A 20,098-nucleotide genomic window follows, 5' to 3' on the forward strand; every position below is an offset into this window, starting at 1 on the left:
GCCATGGTTCGACTCACAAAAACAATCACTCAATTGGTATTCAGCTGTCGATTTCGCCATAAAACAACACTTTTAGCCGTGTTCTAGGAATTCCTAAATCTAATAAATAAAAAAACTGCTGTTCACTGTTCAATCTGGCCTTAATGGTTTAGTGCCTGTCCCTAGTTTACGGATTCCCAAAAATAAGCCATGCGTCATATATTTAATGACGTTAGTGCTTGGTTCTTTGAGGAACCGTTTTTGACTGAGTGTTTAAACTTTCTCATTTCCAATCCGTTCATCAAATTTTATTGCAGCATAAGCGACATTTCGAAATCAGACCAGTTCAACTAATCAATTACTTTCATGGATGTTTATATAAAGTATTTATTGGCCGAACAGTGACCCTGCAACATTCATACTGATTTGGTCGGACTAACTCATTTGAAACTAGATTTGGTAGTATATGAATGATAAAAACTTTTTTTACAATACAGAGAAAGGAACAGTCAATTTAATTATTTCTAAAAGGGTCGTTACAAAGATTTTAGTAGAATTTTAGTGTTGAACTCTTCGACTGGGCAAAGATGTGGAGAACAGATACGCATGTACGAGAGAACAGTTCAAAATGCACCCCTGGAGCTTTTTCGATGCTTTCATCAATATAAACAAGTTTACAAAACTAGCTCCATTTCACAATGGTCTCCTGTTCATAACAAAAGAGATTTTGTTTTCGAACACATTTAAAATATGTTTTTAAAATGGGCCTGGGGCAAAAAGCCCAAATGGTGGTGCCAAACGACTTAATTGCACACAGTTAAAAGTTCTGAAAATTACACGCTATGGAAATATTTAAACGCATATCTTTGTGTTCAATAACCTATAATTTCACATCCAACTTTTTCTTGCAGGCAATATTGAATACAAGCTTCATAGTAATGACGACCTGTAATTTTAAAAAGTAATGGAAGAATGTGTCGAATCGAACGGAGCCTTTTTGTTACATCATATATGCTGTAACATTTTTATACTGTGCATGATCAACAATGATGAACGCATGGTTATTTGTTCATCTTAGTGGATTGAACAAAAATCTTACGGCTTTTTTCTCTGTGGGTGCGTTTTATACTGTTTCCCTCTACACTTCTTCTTCTTCTTCTTCGTATTGGCACATCCCCACACTGGGACAGAGCCGTCTCGCAGCTTAGTGTTCATTGAGCACTTCCACAATAACTGCAAAGTTTCTAAACCAGGTTACCATTTTTGCATTCGTATTATCATGAGGCTAGCACGATGATACTTGTATGCCCAGGGAAGTCAAGACAATTTTCAATCCAAAAATGCCTAGACCGGCACCGGGAATCGAACTCAGTCACCCTCAGCATGGTCTTGCTTTGTAGCCGCGCGTCTTACCGCACGGATAAGGCTCCCTCTACACACAGGAAGATACATCACCTCAAATTGTTGAGCTAAGGAAGGAAAAATTGTCAAAATACACAGTTTTTTATAAGTTCTGAGTAGTTTACAGGCTCTATGGACTTGTATGGACTTGCTGGGTTGATTTCGTTTGGATACCAGGCGTAGTTAAGCTTGTAGATCAATTGGTTTAAGCTCCAGAACAATTTGGAGAAGCTAGAACATTTGCATCGAACCAATATTATACGCAAGGGCTTTAGGGGCTTCAACCGACAAGCTGGGTTGATTTTCGTTATGAAGTTTTTCTAAATCGGTAAATTTCACTCATATTGAATTTGATAAATCGAAATTTTCTACATTCTAAATGACAGCATCCGTAATCCGTAATGATCTTGCAAAAAAATATGAAATCCTTTGAAACATAACAAATTAGTAAACTATAATAAACTAGACGAGGGGACAAGCCAATCGTGGAAGAATTGTGAACACCCCCAGGAACCTGCTGTTTGAAATCATGATTCTAATTTCTAATTTCTTGATCGCAGTATTCGACATGTTAACCAAGAACATGCTTTCCCTTGATACAAGTTCCATATAAATGCTTGCACATTTGTTCATTTATTTAATAAAACGATCTGATGAAAAAGTTTGGTCACAAGATGAATCATCGCACAAATGTACCATGCGTCTTCATATGCAGCGATTCCATGAAAAATGAATAGAGTCGAATAAAAAATGTTCTTCGATTTTGCTTATATGAATGATCTGTACCGAAAATAATTAAAACCGTAGCCAGTGGAGATATATCAGCTTCCACACTGATATTCTTCCCTCCCCCTTCACACGGGAGCTTGGCAGAAGAAAGGTCGTGCGATATGTGAAGCACAAATATTGCCCTCCGCTCGCTATCAAATCGACTTCTATAAAAACATTCTTCATGCCTGCCGTATCCTAACGGAACTATCAATTCTATACTTTCGCCTCTAATACTATCATGAACATGTGCGTCTAAGTTTGGAAGATGATATTAGCATTTCCATATCATTGTAAAACCGTATATTTTTGTTTTGGTCAAAAAAAAAACAGCGTCTTCAAGAAAAAAACAAATCCCGGCCTTCATAACTTTTAAACCAATGAACCGATTTGCAACCTTTTGGCACCAATGGAAAGATTTTTAGTTATAGATTTTAGGAAAAATATCGTTTAAAGAAAATAGTAAGCTCTTAGATGTTTAAATAATCAAAACATTTTTTTTTTAATTTTTAACCTTCTGGACCTGATTTTTTTTTCCAATTTTTGACGTAGGACTACGCCTGTCTTTTCTATATTGGGGTACACTTTACGATTGCGAAAATCGGGGACCGTCACGAAAATATGACTTTAAACTTTAATATCTCAGCCGTTTCTTGATGGATTTTAAATTTTTTTTGGACCATTTGATCATGGATGAGTCAACGCTTCTTTGTATTTATATGAAAATACAGATTTTTAACTACTTACTATCAATAATTGATAAAAAGTTAAACAAAGGTAAACCAACCAATCACGTACATGCATTACTAGCACAGACATCAAAATCAAGGAACTTGTGCGGATGCATCAGAGCGATCGCTGCGGACACAGCATCACAGAGGCGCTGGTAACATTTTCAACGGAAATCCATCGCATTGGTGGTGGTCCTCGGTGTGTTGCTGCAGATCATTCAACCTCAACAAAACAGCATGTTATATGAAGAAAGGGTTGACTACAAAAATAGCACTGTTGCGATCCCGCGCCGCCAGCGGCGTTGTTGAACACCCAACCGGTGGTTGTTAGATTTTCTAACAATTATGTATCAGAATCTACCAAAACCTGTATAAGATCTGGGCATATGCGAAATTGTTAGTTTACTATACAAAAAATGTAAGCGCACAAAAAAATATTGCTAGAAAAGCTTACAAAATTGTTAGATTCTTATACAATACTTGTATAAGAAGTATTGTATAAGAATCTAACAATTTCGCATATGCCCAGATCTTATACAAATTTTGGTAGATTCTTATACAGAATTGTTAGAAAATCTAACAACCGCCGGTTGGGTGAACATTTATTACAAATCGTGGTGTCAGTTAGTTGTTGAAAAGTGCATTGGGGAAAGAAAATTGCTTCTTCTCAGGACCAGCATTTTCTGAAAAGAAAGGTTGAATTGCGAAAATGGACAGTTTCGGTGGCATCGGTGTTTGGCGTGTAAGCTTGGTTTCTGTTTATTGAATACCAGATACCAATTTAGAATAGAATACCAATTTATTGAATACCAGAAAGCTGCTTTCCGGCGCGATTCATTTTGCTCGGTTTAACCATTTATAAGGCAGTGGCAATAAAAATAATATGTTTTTCTCATTATTATTTCCCATGTAGTGGCTACCTAGTAATTTCTATTGGTAATAATTATTTTGAATCTCATGAAATGCTTTGCCTTTCTTCTTGGTTTTTAGATTTTTGATAAAATTGCTTGGAAAAAAAGTGCAAAACAAAAACGTTTTTTAACTAGGACTCTTCGCCAGAAATGTAACGTGCCTTGTTTTGGTTTGTTTTACGTAAAACCTAACTTTTTAAAATCATTTACTTATTTTTGTTGTTGCCTTTTCTTGCGCTTGCAAAGCAATGGCAAATAATATTCTCTGAACTGAATGCATTATGAATGCACATTACATTTACACCCATATCAGATCACAAAGGGGCAGATGATTGAATACAAGAAAGCTGCTTTCCGGCGAGCACGAGCCATTTTGATCGGGATTCCGCAAAGAGCGGTTCGACAAAATTTGATGCTGCGGAGCGGACACAGCAGCACAAAGGCGTGTGTAGTAGTGGCAATACTGAAATTTATTCCAAATAGTGGAGGCTTAGCGAAAAATCATCGATTGGTTGTCGGGCAATTCCAATGGATGCGTTTGGATGCTAACATTTAAACTAATTTATTGCATCATCTCCCTCCGACTATATTGTGAGGAAATTTTATTTTACTAACTACATTGTTTTCCTTCAACGCGCGCTTGCCAGAAACACCCAAACCCATGGCCAAACCAATGAAGGCCACACCTTAGTAGAACATATCGTTATCACTCGGCGCAAAGGCGCATGACTGAAAATAAGGAATCGTCACTGTCGTTTAAACGGAGAAAACTCGAAAACTTAAGCTGAGTAGTTATTCTGATTACAGAAAACACCCATGATGATGATCTTCGTTCATGCTTTCTTGTTGCTTAGAGGATTCAGCATTTCTCTGGTTGAACTCCTTCTCGTTTCGATAGCAGCAACCAACGCATCACTACAAAAAATCTTTTTTCCGCAGTCGGGTCATCTTTGTCCGTTGAGCGCTTCGGTTCTCCTCCGGTTCAGCTTTGTCTCGTTCTGACATCACCGACCGAATTTAACGGCTCTGGTTTTCTTCCGGTTTCACTCGTCGGGATCTAGTGGAAGCTCCCGACCTTCAGGTGTTTATGGCTAAATGTAAAAACTCACTTAATCTATAATTGTTTCATTTCAACTTTTCTAATTACATTGAAATATCAATGTTTATAAAGAGACACAAACTATGATGACAATTACCATTCATTTCGTATAGCTACGTAGTCCTACGTCACTTTTGCGTACAACCCGATTGGGTGGCACAATTGAGTTTTTCAAAGGAAAATTCAAACGTTTTTACTCATACAGTCAAAAAATTTAAAAGGTCCACTAAGCCGTTTTTGAGCTAATTTTTTTTGTCAATTTCAGTTTTTTGCTTATATACATAAGTAACGGTCATGCGTCTCCATAACTTCAAAATGGAGGAACTGAATCAGTTGATTAAAGTTATCGACCTCCCCGAGCACCACAGGTCAGGAAAAAAAATGCTGCATTTGGTTGTAGTGAATAAATTTGGTCACATATGAATTGTCGTAACCCATAAGGAAAACGCGTGCTTTTTATTAATTTATTCAGACTAAGCCCGATGTGGCCTGTGCGGTATATAAGAGTCTTCTCCATTCGGCTCGGTCCATGGCTACAAGTCGCCAACCACGCAGTCTACGGAGAGTCCGCAAGTCATCTTCCACCTGATCGATCCACCTAGCCAGCTGCGCACCTCGCCTTCTTGTGCCCATCGGATCGTTGTCGAGAACCATTTTAACCGGGTCATTGTCCGACATTCTGGCTACGTGCCCGGCCCACCGCAGTTGTCCGATTTTCGCGATGTGAACGATGGATGGTTCGCCCAGCAGCTCATGCAACTCGTGGTTCATTCGCCTCCTCCACGTACCGTCCGCCATCTACACCCCACCATAGATGGTACGCAGCACTTTCCTTTCGAAAACTTCAAGTGCGCGTGGTCCTCCACGAGCATCGTCCAGGTCTCGTGTCCGTAGAGGTCTACCGGTCTAATGAGCGTTTTGTAGATTGTCAGTTTGGTACGGCGGCGAAATCTATTCGATCGGAGCATCTTGCGGAGTCCAAAGTACGTTCGATTTCCAGCCACTATACGTCTCCGAATTTCGGAAGCACGGTTCGATCGTACTTTACAGACGGTACATCGCGCTCGAGATCCAGTTCAACAAGCTGGTCAAAGTGAAGAAACGTGGATATTGGCGCACTTTTGTTGAAGGTTTATCGCGCGAGACCTTAATGAAAACTCTGTGGACCGTCGGGAGAAGAATGCGCAACGCGTCGTCCGCAAACGAAGATCGTGAAAGCTCGATGCGATTTCGGCTTCGCAAAGAAAGTGTGTCCAGATTCGGTACCGGTGAAGCAAGAGTCACGTGATACTTTTGCTGACAGGGATGAGATGGGTTGCCCTTTTTCGATGATTGAATTCTCGCTTGCCCTCCTTTCATGTGAAAATTCCGCTCCAGTGATGGATAGAATAAGGTTCAATTTGCTCAAAAACCTCCCAGACGTCACGAAGAGGCTCCTATTGAGCTTGTTCAAACAGTTACTGGAGTGCCACATTGTTCCGAATGATTGGAGGCAAGTGAGGGTGATGGCCATCCAAAAGCCTGGAAAACCCGTATCGCCCCATCGCGATGTTGTCCTGTCTTCGGAAGCTGTTGGAGAAGATGATTCTCTTCCGGCTAGACGAAAGGATTGAATCGAATGGTTTGTTGTCAGATACACAATTTGGTTTCCGCAGGGGTAAGGGAACGAAAGACTGTCTTTCGTTGCTTTCTTCTGAAATTCAGCTTACCTTCGCTAAAACAGAGCAAATGGGCTCAGTGTTTTTGAACATTAAGGGGGCTTTTGATTCAGTTTGCGTCGATGTCTTATCCGACAAACTCTATGAGTGAGGACTTTCACCAATTTTGAACAACTAATTGTACAATTTGTTGTCAGAGAAGCGTATGAGTTTTTCTCATGGTGACTCGACAACTTCACGCATTAGCTACATGGGTCTCCCTCAGGGCTCAAGTTTAAGTCCCCTTTTTTACAATTTTTACGTCAGACACATTGATGAATTTCTGGTTCAAAAAAATGAATACTGGACGAGACTTCATTCGAACCATGTGTCGAATGTCCAATCACTACACTTTAAACGCACATCTTTTCAGAGTGGGGAAAGCAATCTCTGTGTTTGCGGCGAGGATTATCAGGACATTGATCACGTTGTGTGGGCGTGCGAGGGGAATCGCGGCCCCAGGTATGCATTAACTGAACATCTCCGGGTCCGAGGAAAACAACCAAAGCCTATTAGAGAAGTGATGGCTGGCCTTGATCTCGAATACATGTCCTTCGTCCACCAATGTGTGAAAGTTGCTGATGTAAGACTGTGATCTTAGTCTGCCCATCCCCTTGTCTGTCGTACCCCATATCGAATGTATTCCTCTTGTTGTCCATTTCAATGTCTGTCGTTAACTCCTTTCGTATGTCTTCCTATCATTGTTGTCTCCCAAGAAAATGTTTGTTTGTCCCGTTACAGAAGTAAAACATCGCCAAGAATTTCAACTATGTGAACATCAGCATCGTAATTACTTAAGCACCCTAAATTACCTTCCTTTCCTACTGCATTATTGTACTCTCTTACCTCGACCAAACCGCGAGTCTTTCGGTTCCCCAAAACTAACACTATGTATAAGAAACGAGAAATGAATTGTTAAACTTGATTTCGGCTCCGTAACGCTTAACAGCAATTGAGCCTCCAAAATAAACGAAAGATTTAAAAAAAACTGAGACAATTAAGACTTAGGGGAAATGACGGCTTTGGCAGGTTTTGTTCTTTTATTGGCAGGGGGGTTTTTTATGACTGTCTAGGCTCAAATTTGCCCTAAACATTCTTTGCATATCAAAGAATATTGAGGCCAAATTTTATAAAATTTGGTCGACAAAAACCCCCCTGCCAATAATAGAACAAAACCTGCCAAAGCCGTCTATCCCCCTACTTATCAACACTAGGAACAGCGTCAACTTCAGATGATTCAGCTACGTTGGGATCGATGATTTCAAAATCATTACCTTTTTTCGACCTGGCAATTGTGATCTCTTGATTTTCACCAGAAATTCCTGCGTCGTTTTCTTTCGTAATAAAGCGATAAAGTTTGATATAATGCATGTTAATACAAACGTAGGACCAGCTTTTGTCTAACTTTAAGTTTTTTCCGCTGCATTATTATACAGTTTAGGGGTAAGCTTCCTACTCCTGGAGTGATGGCAGCTTGAGCATTGAAGCTTCATTTTGCGAAAGCTTTCAATTTTCCAATTCAGCACCAGTAGTTCACAGCACGTTATTTTTATATTATATCACTCACTTACTCAGAGATTCATTATCCATTTTCTCAAACGTATTTTCCATGGACGCATTGTCATAAAACCAACATTGAACATGAGACCAATCATGCATTATTAAAGTACTTTATTATTAATAATTATTTGCGAGCGTCTTAGGGGAAAATGTTACACGGTTGTTTTTTTAAATTGTCTTCCTTTTACTTCCACTAATTCGTTTTTTGATATCTACACAAAAAACTACATCTTGTGTAGATACCAAAAAACGAATTAGTGGAAGTAAAAGGAAGACAATTTTTTTTTTAAATCGTGTACTTTATTATGTTTGGTCAGTTACAAGCTCGACAACTTTATTTAACTGATTGGCATTTTGAAGTGATGGAGACGCATGCCATTCCATGCGTATATAATAAAAAAACTGAAATTTTCAAAAAAAAGTAGCTCAAAAAAGGTCCACCACTTTCCAATTTTTTGACTGTTTGCGTAAAAACATTTGAATTTTCATTTGAAAAAAAAGTACAATCGTTGTGGTCCAAAAAGTTGAAAATAAAAAAAACAGATATTTTGATTATTTAAACATCTTAAAGCTTATTTTTTCTTTAAACGATATATTTTTTTTAAATCTTTAGCTGAAAATCTTTTTAATCGGAAGGAAGGTTGCAAATCGGTCCATTGGTTTGAAACATATTTTTTTGAAAACTCCGTTTTTTTGGACCGCCCTATTCTGAAAATGTCCATCCTAAAATACGGGTCTAATTATTTTCGGTAGAGATCATTCATACATACTTACTTGATACTTGATGAGCTACAGCTCTTCGATGCACCTACGCCGAATGAAGTATCCTTCTCCACTGGACTCGATCCTGGGCCAATCGCTTCGAGTCGCCCTGAACATTGAGCGCCCTCAGGTCCTCTTCAACTGCAAAAAGCCATCGTGTATGCGGCCTCCCACGAAGCCTGTGGCCTCTTTCGGGTTCTCTACTAAATATTATCTTCGCTTGACGTTCTTCCGGTATCCGAACAACGTGACCAGCCCACCGTAGTCTGCCGTGTTGTATAAGGTTAATAATATCCAGCCCTTCATACACCAGGTACAATTCGTGATTCATGCGATGCCGCCAGATACCGTTCTCCTGTTTACCGCCAAGTATTGTCCGCAGCACCTTACGCTCAAACACTCCGAAAGCTCTCCGATCCGAACGTCCATGTTTCATGGTCGTATAAAGCCACCGAAAGAATCAGAGTAGTATACAGCGCGAGTTTTGTTTTCGTTTGCAGACTACGGGACTTAAGCTGGTTACGAAGTCCGTAATAAGCCCTATTTGCAGCTGCAATATGCCTTTTCACCTCGCGGGTAACATCCTTTTCGCACGTCATTAATGTTCCAAGATACACAATTTCTTCTACCACTTCAAATTTTTTACCATCCAGCACCATTTCGCTACCACCACCACTGATGAACCCACGTTGATTTCCAGCGACCATGTACTTCGTTTTGCTGGTATTGATCGTGAGTCCAATCCTCGCTGTCTCCCTCTTAAAAGACACAAAAGCCTCTTCCACGGCACGGCGATCAATCCCGATAATATCGATATCGTCCGCAAATCCCAGGAGCATATGCGATCTTGTGATGATGGTACCACTTCTTTGCACACCAGCTCTCCTAATCGCTCCCTCGAGCGCTAGATTGAACAGAAGATTCGAGAGTGCATCACCCTGCTTTAATCCATCTAAGGTAACAAATGACGTCGATATTTCATCCGCAACCCTTACACTTGATTTCGATCCGCCCAACGTTATACGAATCAGCCATATAAGTTTCACCGGAAAACCATGATCAAGCATAATTTGCTAAAATTATTTCCGCTTCACTGAATCGTACGCCGCCTTGAAATCAATAAACAGATGATGTGTCTGCAAGTTGTACTCCCGGAATTTATCAAAGATTTGTCTCAGGGTAAACATTTGATCCGTCGTTGATCGGCCCTCACGAAAACCTGCTTGGTATTCGCCGACGAAGGACTCTTCAAGCGGTCTCAATCTGTTGAACAGAATACGGGACATAATTTTGGAGGGTTATTCCTCGGTAATTGGCGCACTCCAGTCTGTGCCCTTTCTTAAAGAGAGGGCAAATGAGACCGTCCAACCAGCTAGCAGGCAATTCCTCGTCTTCCCATATTTCCGACATAATATGATGCAGAACTTCATAAAGCTGCTCATTGCCATGTTTGAGAAGTTCAGCCGGGAGCTGGTCCTTCCCGGCATCCTTATTGTTTTTCAGCTCTTTAACAGCTTTTTTAACCTCATCTAGTGTAGGCGATTCCACAGCTTGTCCATCCTCGCTTATATTTATTCTGTTTACCGATGCACCGTCACTTCCTCTATTCAACAAAGTCTCGAAGTGTTGCTTCCACCTGGCAGCCACTTCAGTTTTATCTGTCAGCAAATTCCCTTGTTGGTCGTTGCACATGACAGGAGATGGCGCTGTCTTTCTCCGCACGCCATTGAAAAACTCATAAAACCTCCGCATATCGTTCTGCTCCATTTTTTCCTGCGCCTCACTAATAACTTGTTCTTCGTACTCTTTTTTCTTCCTACGGTGGGTTCGTTTTTCGGCTGCTCTTACTTCCTTGTACCGATCTCTATTCGATCGGGTACCCGACACCAACATCCGGCTTCTGGCAACGTTCTTCTCGTCTGTCGCTCTCTGACACTCCACATCGAACCAACCCGTCCTGGGTCGCCTCTGTGCAGTGCCTACTACGTCTCGTGCTGTTGTGCTCACCGCTCCTTGGATCGACTCCCATAGATCGTTGATGTTGTCGCTAACGTTGATTGCACTTATCCGTTCGTCGAGCTTCTGGCGGTACTCAGTTCGATACTCCTTCCGCCGACAATCGCTGGATATTGTAACGCATCGTTCCGTGTGATCTTTCGTTCGATACAGTTGACAACCGTGATCGAATTTAACTGAAAACGAGGTAGTGATCAGAGTCAATGTTCGGACCTCTGAATGTCCGCACATCGATGACATCCGAGAAATGGCGCCCATCCACCAGAACATGGTCTATCTGGTTCCGAATTTCACCATTTGGGTGTCTTTAGGTGTGCTTTCGGATGTTCTTTCGTGCAAAGTAGGTGCTCCTGATGGCCATCCCTCTGGCAGCAGCGAAATTTACTAGCCGTAGGCCGTTGTCATTGGTAGCGGAGTGAAGGCTCTCCCTACCGATTATGGGACGGAAAAATTCCTCTCTACCAACCTGAGCGTTAGCGTCTCCGATAACAATTTTCACGTCATGCTTTGGGCACTCTCCATAGGCTTTATCAAGACATTCATAAAACGTATCCTTCACGTCGTCGGATTTATCGTTTGTCGGTGCGTAAACGTTGATTAGGCTGTAATTGAAGAATTACACACAGATTCGTTCGCTAATGGGTTTCCACCGCATCACTCGCTTCATCTGCTTGTCCATCACTACGAAACCAACTCCATGCTCTGCTTTTCCGCCGCCGCTGTGACAGATGATATACTTGAATGCAGTGTTGGTCATGGGGACCACGGCTCGGAATTCACGTTCTCCGGATCTGGGCCATCGGACTTCTTGAATAGCAGTCACGTTCACTCCAACGTTATGCAGTTCGCGAGCCAGAAGGCTCACTCGTCCAGGTTCATTTAGGGTCCTGACATTCCAGGTATCGAGTTTCCAATCATAGTCCTTATTTCGATGCCGGGTCGGTTGCCAAAAATAACGTTCTCTTTTTCTTCTATCTCCATTTTTCGTGTTGTTTGAGAGGCTTCAGTAAGCTACCTTACCGGGGTCGCGTTACCTACATCGCGATGATGGGGCTGACACCTTAGGTAATGTATAGCTGACGCGATACAGCATTTCGTTAATCAGCCGCTGGGTACCAGGCAGACGCAGTTTGAGCCGCACCTCCTGGTGAACAGATGCTCGAGGCGTACCTTCTCACTCTAGCTGATGTCAGAAGGACAACAGTGCCCAGGCTGCACTACCAGCTAAGTACACAACCATTAGCTGGCGGTCTTTTGTCATCGGACGACCCGTGGAAGCGTCAGATAGGGACTTGTGGGGACCAGAGCTCTGTTGGGCGCTCCTTCCTTGATGTCAACCCACCATTTTGCAGCCCATTCATACATATTTTGACCAAAATCGGAGAATCGACTTTAATTTTTTTTTATGGAATCGCTGTATTATTTTATACTTATATTCTGCTGAAAAGTTTTTGAAATTCCTACCTATCGTTACCCCTGGGAGGCCCATTTTCGCCTGAAAACACTTATGGGAACATTCAGATATCGTAATAGCTTAGATTATTGTAATAACTTAGTATTTTAACTTATATGAACATGCAATCATGCAAATATGCAAGTGACATCAACGTCGTTAAAGCTATGTGTCTTTTCCAACTTTTTGACCAAATAATCTCGGATTTTTTCCAATCAAACGATCGATTTCATAGGTCGCGAAATGCAACACATGAGCATCGCAAACACAATTTTTTTACTGAATTTGTCGTCCAGTGTTGTTTTTAAAAAGAACTCTTCTATGCTACTGTATGTTTAAATACATTCATTTTATTTCCTTTTTCTGTATATCCTGTGAAACAAGGATTATATGTCGCACCAGACATCAGATCTGCAATTGTCAAAATAATTTATCTCCACTAAGATGTTGATTACTTCTCAGTCACAGCACAAGGCTATGCATTTATTAAGCAAGAAGAAAAAAAACACAAACCACTTAAAATCTTAAAAACGGGCTTTGTTTGTCGGGCTGGAAACCATGGTCAGGTTGACGATGTGTGTTCCATACCGGATTTGATAATTACACGCGATGATATTCACTATCTGCCTTCCAGAGTCAACCGCCACAGCAATTAACCACTGCAGAATAATCACTGGTGCAAATTGATGTATACTCGTGGAATTAAAACAAATTGATCTTATATGAAGTCCACCAGAGGTTCTGGGGATGATCACAAAGACAATTTAGAATTGTTTAGACGATGTCTATCAATACGCATTCTTCCGCAGTCATTAACTACTGTACCGCTTTTTACAACCTGAAGATTGTTTTGGTATAGTAGTCCGAGTACTGAACTTAACAACGCAACCTTCAACTTATATTTGGAAGGACCCAAATGCAATGAAACTTTGTGCCGTTCAATGTCTTTTGGAAGTACTAATGCACCTTTTTTACAGCTATTGTGTCTTCTCCTCTAAAAATGTTTTATGGCGACAGCAATCTTCTCCATCTATCCATCATCCCCCAACGTCATTGTCGCCGGTGCCTCGTTCATTCAAACAAGTCGCGCACATTTCTGAAAAGGTTAACCCACCGTGCTCTTTCGCGTCAATCCACTGGCTGAAACTCCGCACGGGCCCGCCCGCAGTTCGTCAAACTCTCGGGACGATGAGAAATAATTGAATTCGGGGCCAATTATTTGCCGCTTGTTTGCAAATTGAAAACCAGAAATCCCCATGCACTGAGCGCGTTGTCATTGCCTGGGAGAGAAACACTCCTTGAAAGTTGTCGGAGGCCTCTTGCGGTCCGCGAAGCGCAGAGCTTAGACGCTTTTAGAGCGCACCTGAAGATTGTTATGGGTTAGCTGGTTGACGCTAGTGGAGCACGTTGTATGAGTCCGCAAGCGAACACAGAAAAAAAACTCCAACCATGTGATCTTGCTCGGCAAGAAGTGCTACTAGGTAAAGGCCAAATGCTTAGAAGAGTACTTTCGGGCTTACTGATGGATGGTTACGGATGGGTGCAGGGGGTAGGTCTCTGTCGGTCGGTACCCGTGGCAGTGATTTTGTGTTTATCCATTCAAATTTATGCATTCGAGCTAGCGCACTTGGCTTAATCGACTGCTGCAAGCACGTTTTATCTTATGCTTAGACGATTCGATGCGAGCTCGTTCTCAAGATTATGATACCGAAATGGGGTTTGCATACGTATTGAAGGTTTCTTTTTCAACTGCAATTATTGTTAACCTACATGTAAATTTGTTGATTTAATATTCATTACAACATTAGTTTCGCATATACCAGGTGTACTGATAGGCCTGGGTGTGAACATGATAAAATTAAATTTTGATAGAAGGTTCAGAGAATGAAGTGTCACACATAAATCAACTGTTACGAATTGATCAATTGGCTTTCAGGTGGATTAATCTGTTTTATTTTTCTATTTGATTTGCAGATTCAAAATTATCTCGTCATGGTGCTACATAATTTCTTTCTGGAGAAATTGGATCTATAGGTAAGTTTTTTTTATGCATATTTATGATAGGCTAATATTAGTCAAACACTATTTTGTTAAATACATTTATATCTACCATTATTTACCAACACAAACAAATAAAGTGCTGTATGTCAAGGCTTGTTGAAATACGGGAATAAATCCAGTAGAAAAGTGCGAATTTATCTTTGAAGCTTGTTCATATTTATCCACTTTTGTATTCTAGGTTTGCAATTTGTTCCTACATCTTCGTAAGGTGTTATTTCGATGATTTCATCTAGGGCAGCGGTTCTCAACCTTTCTCATGACAGGTACCCCTTCAAACTTTTGAATTAACTGAGGAACCCCCTAGAACAGAGGCTTCTGAGCCTCTTGAAAAGATGTTTCCAAGCCTTTTAACAGAACCTCCCGAGTCTCTTGAATAGATCCTTTCGAGCTTTTTGCTAAAAGGTTTTCGATCTCTTAAAACGAGGCTTCCGGGCCTCTTGTAAAGGTTGCTTCTATGCCCCTTTAAATGAGGCTTCCGAGCCTTTTGAAAGAAGGCTTCCGAGCCTTTTGAAAGAAGGCTTCCGAGCCTCTTGAAAGGAGGCTTCCAAGATTCTTGAAAGGAGGCTTCCGAGCCTCTTAAAGGTAGCCTTCTGAGCTTCTTGGAAGGCTGCTTCCAAGACTCTTTAAAGGAGGCGTCCATGCCACTTAAAACGAGGCTTCCGGGCTTCTTGAAAGGAGGTTTCCGGGTCTTTTGAATAAAGACTTCCGGGCTTCTTGAAAGGAGGCTTCCGAACATCTTGAAAAAAGGCTCCTGACCACTTGAGAGAAATCTTTCGAGCCTTTCGAAAGGAGCCTGCCAATCTTTTTGACAGGAGGCTTTCGAGCTTCTCGAAAAAAAGCTTCCAAGCCTCTTGAAAGGAGGCTTCCGGGCCTCTTGAAAGGAGGCTTCCGGGCCTCTTGAAAGGAGGCTTCCGGGCTTCTTGAAAGGAGCCTTCCGGGCCTCTTGAAAGGAGGCTTTCGGGCCTCTTGAAAACTTCCAGGCCCCTTGAAAGGAGGCTTCCGTCCTTCTGAAAGTTGGCTTCCATGCCTCTTTGAAGGAGCCTTTTAAAAGGAACCTTCCGATCCTCTTGAAAGGAGGACTCTGGGACTCTTATAACGAAGCTTCCAGGCATATTGAAACGACTCCTCCAGGCCTCTTGAAAGAAGTCGTCCAAGCCTCTTGAGATAAGACTTCCAAACCTCTTGAAAGGCGGGCTTCGAGCAGCTTGGAAGAACGCTTCCGAGAAACGTAGAAAGATGCTTCTAATCCTCTTACAAATTTAACGAAATAATCGACCTTTTCGAAAATAAGCCTTTATGCCTCTCAAACGAAGGCTTCCGAAAATTCGAATTCTAGATTTTAGTTAAGAAGCATCGATCTGCTAGATTGCATAGAAGATTTTTCTTTTGAATGTGTCCATTCGTTCGATGTTTTGTTCCGTATCCCTTGGTTGTGGAGGGCAGGATTCAATTGGCTTTGATTTACTGATCACTATACGTATTATGTACAAGACAGTTTATAAGTTTTGAAATTATAGAAATACAAAATTATCCAAACATTTTCAATATGTTTTGGTTGGTATTGTACTACGTCCGCCATTACGCATTTTTATCCGAGGTACCCCCTGTGTCTAGCGAAGCTACCCCCAGGGGTACATGTACCCCAGGTTGAGAACCGCTGATCTAGGGGAAAAGACGGCTTTGACAGGTTTTGTTCTATTATTGTCAGGGGGGTTTTTGTTGACCAAATTTTATAAAATTTGGCCACAATATTCTTTGATTCTTTTTTTTGTAAATATAATACCGATTTTCTAATGATTTTTTTTAAACGCTATTTCAAATTTAAAAGAGCTCAAACATTCCACAATTTGTTTGAATGACTTCTAACAACTAGTAATTGGCAAGTAACCCTTAATAACATGCAGTAAGATATAAATCAGCGACAATGTAGAAGGTTGAACGAATATCTGATCTCCCTCGAAACAACTATTCATTAGAGGCCGAGCCCAAAGCACTACCGCATGCAGAACGATTGGTCAAACCTGCTTCACGCATAATGTTGAGAAAACTACAAATTATGGTGCGTAATTTACCGCTTCACCACACTGGATTGATATATCATCGATCTACCACCCCATTAGGAAGATTTATGGTACCAGTAATCCACACAATGACACCAAAACGACCACCTCTGACTGGATTTGATCCCATTAAATGCTCTTTCCAACCACCGGCGAGTAGTGGCCCTCGTAAATGCTAGTTAGTTAGTGCACCGCAATATGAATGAGACTCTTGACTGTCGACATCCTGCCAAAGCGCTCTGATCTACTTCCAAAGCAAACAGCACTTGCTTTGCTCATTGATTCGAATGGAAGCTTTTCATTCCGTGAAACCACGGCTTAAGATTATATGCTCTAAAGTATTTTGAGATTCTTACTTGGCACGTTCGACCGTCGTGTCGTCGTTGCAAGACACATTAGAACACACATGGCAGTGCTGGGTAGGTACCCGGCAGATCGATGTTGCGCCTTCTATTCGATATCTTCGCAGTCAATGGATACGACGCCGACGACGTACGTTAACTTGATACTCGAATGTTTTCGTTCTCGAGATTTGAATTGATTCTTTAATTATGTCATGGACGATTATTTAGATTTTAAACCAATGAGGCTTTGGCACCTAATGCAAGTTGCGGCATTGAATGAATATTCATGACATTTGAATAACAATATGTATTGAGTTGTTGAATGTGGCTGTATCCGAAGTTTTTCTTATGTGGTATTTAAAAACAAAATCGGTTTTCGGTGTGAAACTCTGCTCACTTGGACACTAGCGAGAATAGCTTTCAAACGAAAAAATGAAACCAAATTATGTTTTTTTTATCAAAAAAAAAAAAAAAAGTGTGAGATTTATTTTATTTTTCCAATCAGTTAGTTTAGGGTATTCATATTATCATTCATATTCAGGGAATCAATATACGAGCAACCCCTAACAATATATGTACTCTTTGTCATTGCGAATTTGCCTTGGAAGTTGCTGCAATGCTATTGTTTGGGTTAGGATGATGTAACTGAAGAAAACCCTGAGAATGAAATGTTCTTTTTTATGAGTTTGTCGTTAGTTATAAATCCAAATTATACTTATTCACCTTTACTTTATGATGCCGGAAAAGCAGGAATAATTTCCCCCGAATGTTTCCGTCCACAATTCAAATTTCTATACATATTTCATTCTGAAAATGCAAAAAAACGACGTTAAATGTTTTCTGAACATTATTTTTATCGTTTAAACTTACGTGTATAGTCAATAAATTGTTAACTCCTCATTCTAGCCTCAATTATATTTCACTTATTTTTATTAATTTGCTCTCACTTTCGTGCTATCTTAAAAAAACAATTTTTCCTTTCACGAAAAAATAAATACGCATTAAAAAACACACGCCTAATATAATTTAAACAAGCTCTGATCAATCACGAATATTGTTAAAATTACAATAATATTGTTGATTCAATGGGAAAATATTGTAAAATCAACAATCAATTCTTTTTGATTTAATAATAGACCGATTGTTATAATCAACAATATATATTTTTGGTTTAACCCTTTTGTTACCGACAAAAAAAACAGGGTACCCGGGTACCCACGGACTTAAAATGATCATAACATAGTCAGTTTTTCACCGATTTCGACGATTTTGGTTGCTACGGATGCAGGAACTTACCCGCTATTCGATACATGTTACAGAGAACCGATTCGGATTACCTGGTGACCAGAATTCCGGATTAACTGGGCCAAGTCCCAAAGTATGTGTGAATTGAAGATATATATTCAACCAAATGAAGATTTCTTGCGTTATGACTAATCAACTTCGTTGGAAATTTAAAGAATATAACTTAACTACGTTACAGGACCATTTTATGAATTAATACCGGAACGGTTATTCCGGAAACAGGTTCCCGTCGGGCCTAAAGTGGCCACAAACTTATTCTGAAGAAACCCTGGCAATATGGGTATCAAAATTCATGAAATTGTTTCGGAAGCATGATCTGATAAGTAATTGGACCATTGGATGGTTTGACAACGTACCGGTCATCCTGGAACAGGTTCCCGTGGGGTCTAGAGTGGCCACGAACTCATTCTGAAGAAACCCTGGCAATATGGGTATCAAAATTCATGAAATTGTATCGGAAGCATGATCCGATAAGTAATTGGACCATAGGATGGTTTGACAACGGACCGGTCATCCTGGAACAGGTTCCCGTGGGGCCTAAAGTGGCTACAAACTCATTCTGAAGAAACCCTGGCAATATGGGTATCAAAATTCATGAAATTGTTTCGGAAGCATGATCTGATAAGTAATTGGACCATTGGATGGTTTGACAACGTACCGGTCATCCTGGAACAGGTTCCCGTGGGGTCTAGAGTGGCCACGAACTCATTCTGAAGAAACCCTGGCAATATGGGTATCAAAATTCATGAAATTGTATCGGAAGCATGATCCGATAAGTAATTGGACCATAGGATGGTTTGACAACGGACCGGTCATCCTGGAACAGGTTCCCGTGGGGCCTAAAGTGGCTACAAACTCATTCTGAAGAAACCCTGGCAATATGGGTATCAAAATTCATGAAATTGTTTCGGAAGCATGATCTGATAAGTAATTGGACCATTGGATGGTTTGACAACGTACCGGTCATCCTGGAACAGGTTCCCGTGGGGTCTAGAGTGGCCACGAACTCATTCTGAAGAAACCCTGGCAATATGGGTATCAAAATTCATGAAATTGTATCGGAAGCATGATCCGATAAGTAATTGGACCATAGGATGGTTTGACAACGGACCGGTCATCCTGGAACAGGTTCCCGTGGGGCCTAAAGTGGCCACAAACTCATTTTGAAGAAGCCCAGGCAATGTGGGTATCAAAATTCATGAAATTGTTTCGGAAGCATGATCTTTTGGGTTATTAGGCCATAAGATGGTTTGACAATGGACCGGTCATTCTCACACAGGTTTCCGAAGGGACCCTCATTTAGAAGAAACACTTGCTCTCTCTTTTCCCGTTATTTCTTGTCAAAAAAACTTAAAAATTCTTGACAGATACTCAGAAATGATTTATAATGAACCACAGACGCTGTAAGTATCATTGGTGTTTGCTGAATAATTTACAAAAATAAAAAGAACGACTGAAATTTTCAAAAAAATTTATGGATGCAAAATGGGTCAAAAACGTGACAAAAGCGGAACGTGATGAAATCGGGTCGAAAATGTGATAAAGTCGGAGGTAGATAAAATCGGAGAGTGACAAAATCGGGTCAACACTGTGTGACTTTTCACTTCTCTCTTCTCATTTCTCTCATTTCACTTTTCACTTTTCACTTTTTACTCTCAATTTCTCACTGCTCACTTCTCACCATTCACTCCTCACTTCTCATTCGACCCAATAACCATTCGGCCTAACAGCCATTCAGCCTGATGACCCAACATCAGTCCCATCTTCTTGGAAAAACATGTTTCCGAAAATATTTCAAGAACTTTGATGCCAGGGTGTCTTCTAAATGAGTTTGTGGCCACTAAAGGCCTTTCGGGAATTTGTTCTAGCATGACTGTTCTGGTTGATATCCATCTTATGGTTTCAACTTTATGAATAACATGTTTCAGGAAGAATTCCAAGAATTTTGATA

General features: G+C 40.7%; 1 protein-coding gene across 1 annotated transcript in view; it reads left to right on the plus strand.

The window, feature by feature from the left end:
- The window catches only part of LOC134227307 (ras association domain-containing protein 10), a 122,099-nt gene that overhangs the window by 61,107 nt on the left and 40,894 nt on the right, over positions 1-20,098 (plus strand). Inside the window, exon 2 of the mRNA XM_062708689.1 lies at positions 14,352-14,411. The gene's annotated coding sequence lies outside the window, so the exon portion shown is untranslated. The remainder of the gene's footprint in view (positions 1-14,351; positions 14,412-20,098) is intronic.

This window comes from Armigeres subalbatus, chromosome 3, assembly GCF_024139115.2.
Source record: "Armigeres subalbatus isolate Guangzhou_Male chromosome 3, GZ_Asu_2, whole genome shotgun sequence".
Lineage (NCBI taxonomy): Eukaryota > Metazoa > Arthropoda > Insecta > Diptera > Culicidae > Armigeres > Armigeres subalbatus.